Source organism: Lactuca virosa, chromosome 3 (genome assembly GCF_052849685.1).
Source record: "Lactuca virosa cultivar CGN04683 chromosome 3, Lactuca_virosa_CGN04683_v6, whole genome shotgun sequence".
In the NCBI taxonomy this organism is placed as follows: Eukaryota; Viridiplantae; Streptophyta; class Magnoliopsida; order Asterales; family Asteraceae; genus Lactuca; species Lactuca virosa.
The window spans coordinates 363,300,504-363,310,779 of record NC_136428.1 but is presented as its reverse complement, the minus strand read 5'-3'; positions in this window follow the sequence as shown (position 1 = coordinate 363,310,779).

Below are 10,276 nucleotides of genomic sequence, written 5' to 3'. Positions count from 1 at the left end.
TAGTGTAACATACATTTCATATGGCTGGAAGTCTTGATGCATTTGGCCTTAAGAGCTTAGCCCCAATAGTGTGGAAGACTCAATTGAAGTCACAACACATCAAGGACAAAGGTAGGACTTGAGAGAGAATCTCCATGCACTCTAAAACCTTCATGAACTCCAAGAACATGCACACACACTAGGGTTGGCGGTTTTAGGTCATCATGTGTATCAATATGTGTTGAATTCTATGAGTCATGGGTATAACCCAAACCCATACCCATGGGTTTTATGATCCATGATTCATATGGCCCAACTCTTTATGTATCCATACATAAACTTGGTCCAACTTGGATCATAAGCCCAACACATATAAATATAACTAATTACCATAATTAGTCCCCATAGATTTAATTAGTATCTTTTGCTCACTAAATTAATTCCAAATTAATTCTTGATCAACACTAATTAAAACATATGATTTCATATTAATATATTAGAACTTATAATATATTAATAAATCATATATAACCTCTTCTCTCAAAAGTCCATCCTAACAAATTGTCCTGATGATATGCAACCCAAATGGACCATGCTACTCTCGGGTCGAATACATGCCGATAATAGTTATGGGCTTAGACATCTAATCCAACAATATAACCGGAGCAACCCTGCTGAAAATAGCGTCTGACCCTTGCTGCAGAACACAAATTCGGCCCACACTACGGTCTTTCCCCATGAATCACCAACTCTTCCCCACTTGGGGTCTGAACCCGAACCAACTGCTGCTCACAGTCGATGACTGTCCCCATTAGGGCTAAACCAATCCATGCCCACGATAACCTTGTTCCCACGTAGAGGGATATGAACCAAATCAACCGGATACTGCTCGCTGAACAACGGGAGAGTACAAACCCGATGAACCCTCGCAACCCGAAAATACCTATCATCAACAATCTCTAGATCTAGAGGATAATCTAGCTCCCCCAGGGCTCCAACACATTTCTTGCTAAGCACAAGCGATACAAACGATTGGAACGATCCTAAAATAAAACATATAAAAATAAGCAAGCAATTCAATATAAATAAAGAGATAAGGAGAAGATACATATCCATCACCACATCGAGAGCTGCACGCTCTTCCTCGACCGTCAACTGGAAAGCCCAGATCATCGCCAAAGGCGCATCTGCCCGGCCCTGGCGGCCATCAGTATTCCGAAGAGTCGCAGGAGCGGGTGATGACACCGGTCCTGCTGCAACCAAACTCGGAAAATGGGCCCTATTGTAGCCGCTCTGATTGCAATTAAGGAGAATTAGATCAGATACCTAGGTGATGGTGGTGGTAGCAGTACAATCCCTGCTAATATGACCAGTCCCGCCGCACTTGAAGCAGCCAGAACCACCCACCCAGCACATCCCCTTATGTGCCCTGTCTCACTTGTCGCGGTGGCCTCAGCCCTGCTAGCCCTTCCCTCTCGAATCAAAAACCTTGGGCCTCTTTCCCGAACCCTCAGCACTCGACACAAAATCTGGCTTCCTCTTCTTCTCCATCTCCAGATCAATCTCCCTTTCCCTAACTCGTGCTATCATATCTCCAGCGTCTTGCAGCTGGATCGGCTCACAAACTGCTGAATGTCACTCCTCAACATCTCATGATACTGTGTCACACCCCCAAACCTGAACGGCGGAAACGTTCGGGGGCGGAGGACGTCATGTACAGTATCATAACAATTGAATAGTAAAGAAAGTACACACCACCATAATATAAATATATTTGAAAAGTTTACATGATTGTATGTGTTACATGTTTAAATATCAAATACAATATGGTGATCCAAAATATGTTACTAACGCCAGCGCGTTAGTCTTCAAAAGTAGTTGCTACCTGATTTAGCGTTTTCCTGAGAATACAAGTTATTTCAAAGAAAAAGTGTCAACAATAAAGTTGGTGAGTTCATAAGTAGTGTTTTGATAAAATGTATGCCATTCGAAAGTTCGTGTATGTTTTCCAGAAAATCCGATATTTTCTAACAAATGTATGAAATGAATATGAAAGATCGTTGTATAAACTGTATGTATTTGAACCAGGAAAATCCTATATTTTCCTAAATGAGTTGCAGTCTTAAATGTCGAAGACCGTAACTTGTAAGCAAATATGACATGCTCAAAAGATGATGGATAGTCTTATTATAAAACAAAACTACAAGAAGATTTGTATTTGAATGTGAAAAGAACTGTATTTGTTACTTTTCCCCATTAAAACGTAATACCATAATAATTGTCTATCCAGTGAGTTTTTATAACCGTACTATCATAGTTTGCCTGTAGCGACGTTCTTCAGACGTCGAAATGAGATGACACTTGCCACCCCGGGGACTGTAGCTAGCAGTCAGGGCGCGGGATCATTAGTCCCGTATAGATCTATACACACTTGTCACGTTCTCCGGACGGGATATCTTGGTTATAAACAGGACTTCTAGTGGTACCTTAAAAGGTATATTAAAGATGAATGCCTCACGAATTCTCAATTAAGTCTCGTATTAAAATGTATATGTTTGTTTCTGAAATGATTATTCTTTTTCACAATGTTAACAAAGGCATAATAAAAGGTGGATTTTCTTGTATGTATAAAAGATGTCATAACGAAAGTGGTTACCCTTTATATGATGCTAACATATAAATAGAGCTTATGTTATTTATACTCATGTTTTATCCCGTGAGGGTAAAGTAAGGTAAGATGTTTTGTAAGTTAGACATGATCCATATGATAGTTATAGAAAACAATCTGAGATGTATAACGAAAGATAGATGTTTTCACACGGGGTTGACCGTATGCTTACTTGTATTCCACCCCCCCCCCCCCGTAAAGTGTTCAAAAGCATTTAAAATCAGTTAAAAGCGTAGAAATGGGGATATGAACTCACCTAATAGAAGTGGTGAGTTGAAGAAGGCGAGACTAAACTCGGGCAGTACTTCGACTGGAAAGAAGCAAGTTCCTCGGGAACTATGGGACTTCGAGCCTTGCGTCGTGTGCTAGGGTTGTTTTCGGGGCTTCGGGGTGGTCTCGGGATGCTTAACACAGAGTAGAAGTGGGAGAGAGGATGGGGTTGAGCAACCAAAGTCGGAAGGCTTAGATTTCTATATATAGCCATCATTTTGACATTCACGTCGTGAGTTTTGCATAACTCACGTCGTGAGTTTGGTCCCGAATCGTCATGGCATGCATCACTCGTCAACTTGCTCTGGAAGGGTCATTCAGACTGTTCACGTCGTGAACTTTAGTGTTCACGTCGTGAACACTGACAAATCCTGACACGGCGTCGAAAATCGTGCCTCGAACTTCAGAAATTCATATCTTTCGCATACGAGCTCCGTTTTCGACGTTCTTTATATCCACGCGTAGGTGAGATTATGCTCTACAACTCTTGTTTAGACTTTGTTGGCTAATTTTGAATTTATTTTTAATATTACATTTTTAACAGGCCGGGACAGGAAAAGTCCGTTAAAAATCCATAACTTCTTCATTCGATGTCCGTTTTCGTCAGACTTTTTACCGTTGGAATACCATTGATGAGATCTTCGATTCTCGTTTCGGTCATGTTGGCAAAAAGTCGCTCGATCTCTAATTCGAGTTTTTAGCTGTCTACTGCTATGTCCGAAACTTCGAAAAATCATAACTTCCTCATACGGAGTCAGATTTGGGCGCTCTTTTTATGTATGTTTACGGTTTAATGATATCTAAGACTTTCATTTAGATACCTGAGGCTAAAAAGTATTTTATCGGAATTTCGCATTTTACGCTTAACAGTGTTTTGTCGGTTTTGTTACGGATCTTCGATTGGTCATAACTTCTTCGTTATAACTCGGATTTTAGTGTTCTTTATATTTTTGGAAACCTAAATACGATCTCTATCACTTCATTTATCCCAATTAGGGTTATTGAACAATTTATTTTTGACCTAAATTTTGCTGGTGTTACATACCGGGCCTTCTTCATCTCCTCGTCCGCCACATACTGCGGAACTGGAAGTGCCCTCTCCCGGAACATAACAGTGATCTCAACCATCGTCTCCGTAGTCTGGCGGAGATCCTGAAACTCTCACGGCAACTGCTGCACCTTAATCACTGGTGTAAACTCAGCTTGAAATATGGTTGAGAAATCATCCTAGGTCATCACATCAACAACATCATCACCCACCACACGCCCTACCTCCTCCCACCAGTCTCGTGCCCTGTCCTTCAGAAGGCAGGAAGCTAGTTTGACCTTGTCCCTATTAGGACAACGGCTGGTATGGAAGGCGTTAGCAACATCTGCTAACCACCTCCTATCCTATCTCATAATGTCACCATATTGAAAATAGACAAGTCAAACCATCGAATACGCATCAAAATATATCGGTAAATCACAACTCCAAAGCTTCTTGGTTTCATCGCAACCTTCCTTGAATCGGGTATGCATCATCTGCTTCCAGTAGTACGGGCCCATATTACCTTCCACATCTATCTATACTTTCCTCAAAGATTTCCTTGACCCCACCAAGTCACTTTATATCCAAACAATTCCCCCTCACAGATAAGGCTCCCTGCATTAGATCTCATCCTATGGTTTTCTAGGGCAAACTCCACACCACTCTCCGCCATTAGCTATAAAAGGAATTCCCGCTAACTCCCTCTAACTAGCCCACGAATATAATTACATACAACAAAAACCAGATAATTCTTTGAATGAAAGGTCTCACACTACAACGGTTGGACTCAAACAAGAGCTTCTCAATAGAGTTAAAACGTAACTTTCTAAAATTATTCAGTCCCCATAATATGTAACTTAACATATTCGCTTACTAGTTAGCTGAAGTTAGTAAGAACTCCTAATAGCACAAAGCAAACAGCATTGGAGCATCAAGTAATCAGAATCATGCATCACCTAAGCATGCCATCCTATCACTGACTGATCAGTACTAGCATGCAAGTCTACAAGCTCATACAATAGGCATACAAAGGCATCTCTCCTGGCATTCTATCATGCAAAAAGTAAGTAGATCCTTATCCCTAACTAGCATGCGATTCATAGATTCACAGATCAAATCATATCAGATAACATGTATGGGTATTTTGGAAAAACTTACTTTAGCTTGGCTGATTACATGCACCACACCCTTTCTTATTTTTTAGAAAAACTCTTTTTTCAAAACCATATTTTCTTTCAGAAAAACTTTACCAAATCCTCAGTATGAGTTCAGACGCACCCGCAAGTATGTCCGAATCTCTCAAACTAAGGCTCTGATACCAACTTGTAACGTTCCAAAAATATGATCCAAAAATTTAATTTTTAATTTAAATAAATCGGTATTCCAAAAACATTATCCATATAACCCAATGAAAATAAATGTATCAAACATCGTAACAATCAGAGTGATATCTCAGAAGCAGAATCCGTGTGGTGTGTGCCATGCAGTCAACCCGAGCTCTTCCTCTTGGAACCAGAAGTACATGCAACATAAACTGAAAACCATAAGCACAAAGCTTAGTGAGATCCCCAAGATACCGCATACCAAACATATAACACATAATGGGCCTCGCCCAAAGAGTATAACATGCCCCAACCAAAGAGTATAACGGGCCCCGTCCTAACTCGCATAACGGGCCCCACCTAATGAGTATAACGGGCCCCGCCCTAACTCGCATAGCGGGCCCCGCCCAATGAGTATAACTGGCCCCACCCTAACTCGCATAACGGGCCCAGCCTAGATACAATTCATACTACATAACAAGTAATAGTATACATGATAATCATCACCCCCGCCCAGTAACCATACAAGCACATACACATAGTAGTGTCACACAGACAATGAGTATTCTAACATAACAGATCATGGATCGACATTGGTACCTTCGACTCGCTATTCATGGTGAGGAAACTCACCTCTGAATCTGAGTGATAGCTGATTATGTCCCGACTTCGAATATCAGCTCTACCCAACACCTAAACAGTAACTAATCCTTAGATACAACTCAAAATACCTCAACACTCCCCTTCAGGTCAAACTTGGTCAAAGACAAAAGTAAAAAGTCAAGGTCAACAATCAATGTTGACCCAACACGCCGTGTTTCGCCATCATCCACATAGTCGGGAAAACCCCAACCAACACACCATGTTGTCTTGCAAACACGCCGTGTTTTCCTGAGTTCCAACAACTTAATACATTAAGTTGCTTTCTTCGACTCCAAGAGCTCCAAAGCTCAGATGTTACCAAAATGAGATTTAGAAGGGTAAAGTTTTTAACTTTATCCTGTGGGACTACCAAAAAGGTCCAAAACCCAGAGCATAAAGATTGACAATGCAAGGGCTTAACCAATAAACACTTAATCCTTAAATTCCAAAGTCCATCCTTTTGAGAATTGATTCTAACACCCAATCCATCACAAAGGTTGGTGCTTTTTTAGACATACATGTCTAATACATGTCTTGAACCCATATTAGGTCAAAATGAGGATTTATGACCTAATCTCTATGCATGGTTTCAAAACTTGATTATAGACTAGATCCAAGACACTACTAGATCACCTTGACTTGGAGATTCATAAAGTTGCAAACTTTATGAGATCCAACCCTTCCAATATACAAGAAAAAGAAACTAAAGGGAAAAAACTCACGATCTAACAACTTGAAATGACAAAAATTGAGTCTTGGACACTTATAAAGGTCCAGAAAAGTGCCAAACTGAAGAATGAGGTTTGCTTGTTGGATATTTGCTTCCTAGTTCCACCTTCTTCCTTCTTTAGCTTCAAAAACACCAAACTAGCTCAAAAATAGGAAGGAAATATGATTATGGTTGCAAAGGACGATTTGGGGGAATGGAGGTTGATAAAGAGACCATCTCTTGGGGACTTAAGGAGATTATATAGGATGCAACACCCTTAAAATTAGGGTTTTCTCCTCCAGCCGCCAACACGCCGTGTAATGACACCAACACGCCGTGTTGGTCTAATAAACATCGCGGGCGAAAGTTTTATCACCACACCATGGTGAGGCTTCACTATGTCGTGGCCAAAGAGAAATCATGAACAATTCGAATTAATTTCACACATGGAATCGAGTGTTACAAATTCTCCATCGAAACAAATATTCCAATTACAAGATACTTGTTTCAGTTCATAAATGAGCTTCATAAACTTACACATCCTTTGCAACATATATTGGCTTGAATATGTGTTTTTTATTATCCATGTTTGTTTCCTCCTGAAGATCTACTTACACTTAATGGTTTTAAGGCCAATTGTTTGATTAAATAGGTTTTAAACATACATGAAATAAACCTATATTTCAATGTCCTCCTTCTATCTTACATCTTTCAGGGCCTTCTATAACTTCTAAAAGATGGTATACTCTGACTGATATATACCAGTGACACATTTACCTTAATAATATAGTATCTATATAACTAGGTGTATACCGCCCTATATCATTATAAGGAAGAGGTGGAGGTATGTTACTTTTCTCAGTATCTCTTTTTGTTGGGTTTTGAGCATTCTAACACTCCTATGGTGTACATGCTTATATAGTGTGTCACAATTAGGGTTACACCATGTAAACCCTAATTGTCATGGCCTTTCATTTCCATGATCCATGGGTACAAAAACACCATGGAGCATCCATGGAGCATCCTATGGGTTTTAGCCCAACTAGATAATCCATGGAGCATTAGCCCACTATACAAGTATGGATGATTTACACAATCAACCCATATATTTAATTGGTCTCCTTTTGATCACTTAATTAATTCCAAATTAATTCTTGATCAATACTAATTAAACAATCTTATTAATATATTAAAACTTATAATATATTAATAAACCTTAAGTGTTATTTCTCTCATTTTAGTCTATCCAAATGCATGATGCCATGCAACCCAAATGGACCATGCCAATCGGGTCAAGTACATACCAAATATAGTTATGGACTTAGACACTAATCCAACAGTCTCCCACTTGGATAAGTCTAAAACTATTATTGCGTATGACTTCAAAACCCGACTAGCAATCGTAGCTCTTAAAAGCTGCTGCCGTCGAACTCTAAACAAATCACTGACGCGTCCATTAGATAAGTGATCATATATTCCTCCATTCTAGATATTATATGGACTGAGACATGGATTATAATCATTCTCTCTGTCCATTTGTTGTTTCCCGATGTCTGATTTATGACGACCGACTAATTGAACAAATCAAATCAGTCCAGGCTTGGCCAAGCACTTAGGGTGTCATCACTAAATCATCGAGGGACCCACAAATATCGCTTTTATCCCTTTAAGGGTAAAAGGAATGGATAAAATTGTACTCATATGCTTGTACTGAGTACTTGTTGAATCAAACACAAATGCACGTTTTGTAACATCGAGTTACCAATGCGTTTTCGTGCAATCAATGTATAACCAACTCATAGTCAACAACTCATATCTCTAGGTTTGAAGAATATAAGATATTATCGTCTCATGATTCACTCGTGATAAAATCCGTGAAGTGAGTCAAATGACCGTTGGTTTAATCCAATACTTAGAACTTATGAGCACTCATGAATGTTGCAGCAACTCTTGCTATGTCCAGTACCTTGGACATCTACAAACCAGCTTCATGACAGTCTTGATTCATATCTACTTCCAACATATGACCGACTGTGGATGGTTTGGATAACTTAGTCATTCGGTAAGAATGACCTAGTTATTCTGGAAGTCAAAACATACAAACTGAAACACAAGAATAATACTAATCCTATATGGCCCCAACACCTTGAGAGTAAATAAAAAATACCTTTAATTTAAGCACCATATTGATTACTCATTATTCAATGTTTCGATTCATCAACTTAATACTTGAATTAAAACAATAGTCATGCCATGCTCCAAGCATGCATACTATGTTTGTCCAAACACTAGCTATGCCATACTCCAAGTATGCACACTATGTTTGTCTATTGTCCTTACTCTGTGAAACAGATCGATTGATAATATTTCAATGATGCTCATTTCACAATCCCAATCCTTACTTTAAATGTAAGAATACCAAACTCTTGCCATTTACTGTGATCTACTAGATTCTAAACTTATATGCAATGATCCCCTTGTAATGACTATGCCCAAGTCACAAAGACTTGGCAACAAACATTACAAAGCATTCCAATGGAGATCAATTCCATGGAAACGAATTCTAACATTCAAAGTACATTCCTTTGAACATCCTTCTTTGCATTAAGTTTTCTAACCTTCCACAGATTTAAAGAATAACTTCCACCTATGGAAACATTTCCATATACCCATTTTGACTATCACTTGTGAACAAGAGTTTCCTCTTTTTAGAGTATGTCAATATGGTCCTTTCCAAAGTTAAACACTATATACTTCCAACTGTCCCTGAGCAACCAATCTTTGGTAAACCCTAGATTGTCCTCGACAATTGCTTAATCGTTTTAATCATATCCACTTCTAATCCTTTTCCTTCTTAATGCCCTAGGCATTTGAAAATTTTAGAATGGATAAATATTATAGCACATGCAATCGATCCTATACCCGAAGCATATGGGACACGATTCATGCTATAAAAATTTTTATTTGCCATGTTCTCACAATTCAAACTATGAAGAGGGATGCCGTAATAATAATCGAATTTTGAGAATGCAACATATATAGAATTTCCTTATGTTGAACCATTCCAACATAACATTCATATATATCCTTGACTAAAGTTGATTAAAATCTCAATCTAAGCTTTTAGAATTGGAATGAAGTATAAATCCTCTCCCTTAATTATAGCAAAACAACTTTTCAAAGTGAAGTGAACCTTTTTGTTTTTCTATAATTAACATTGCTAACTTGCAACACTAACCATAATAATCATGCTCCCACTAGCACAATGATTATTATCTTACTAGCACAACACTTATGCTCCTACTATCTTTGACATGTACTCAGAAATCAACTGGACTTCTAGAAATCAATACTTTATTGACTTTCTTGCCAAAGTTCAGATTTCTGATACAATATTGCTTTGATAAGACTTTATCAAAATCATACACCTTTCCTTAGATAGCTCACATGTGTGTCTAAACCATTATGAAGAGGGATGCCCTAATCATAATGTTTAGACCTTTTGCCATTCTCACAAGTCCATGTTAGTGTGCCGGTTAACCACACACGCTCAACTAATGACTTTGAGAATGCAAATATCACAATTGCAATCTACTTAAATTCTACTTAGTGGAAGCGTTTCCTCACCATCATTTTCATGAATCGGAGAGAAACCT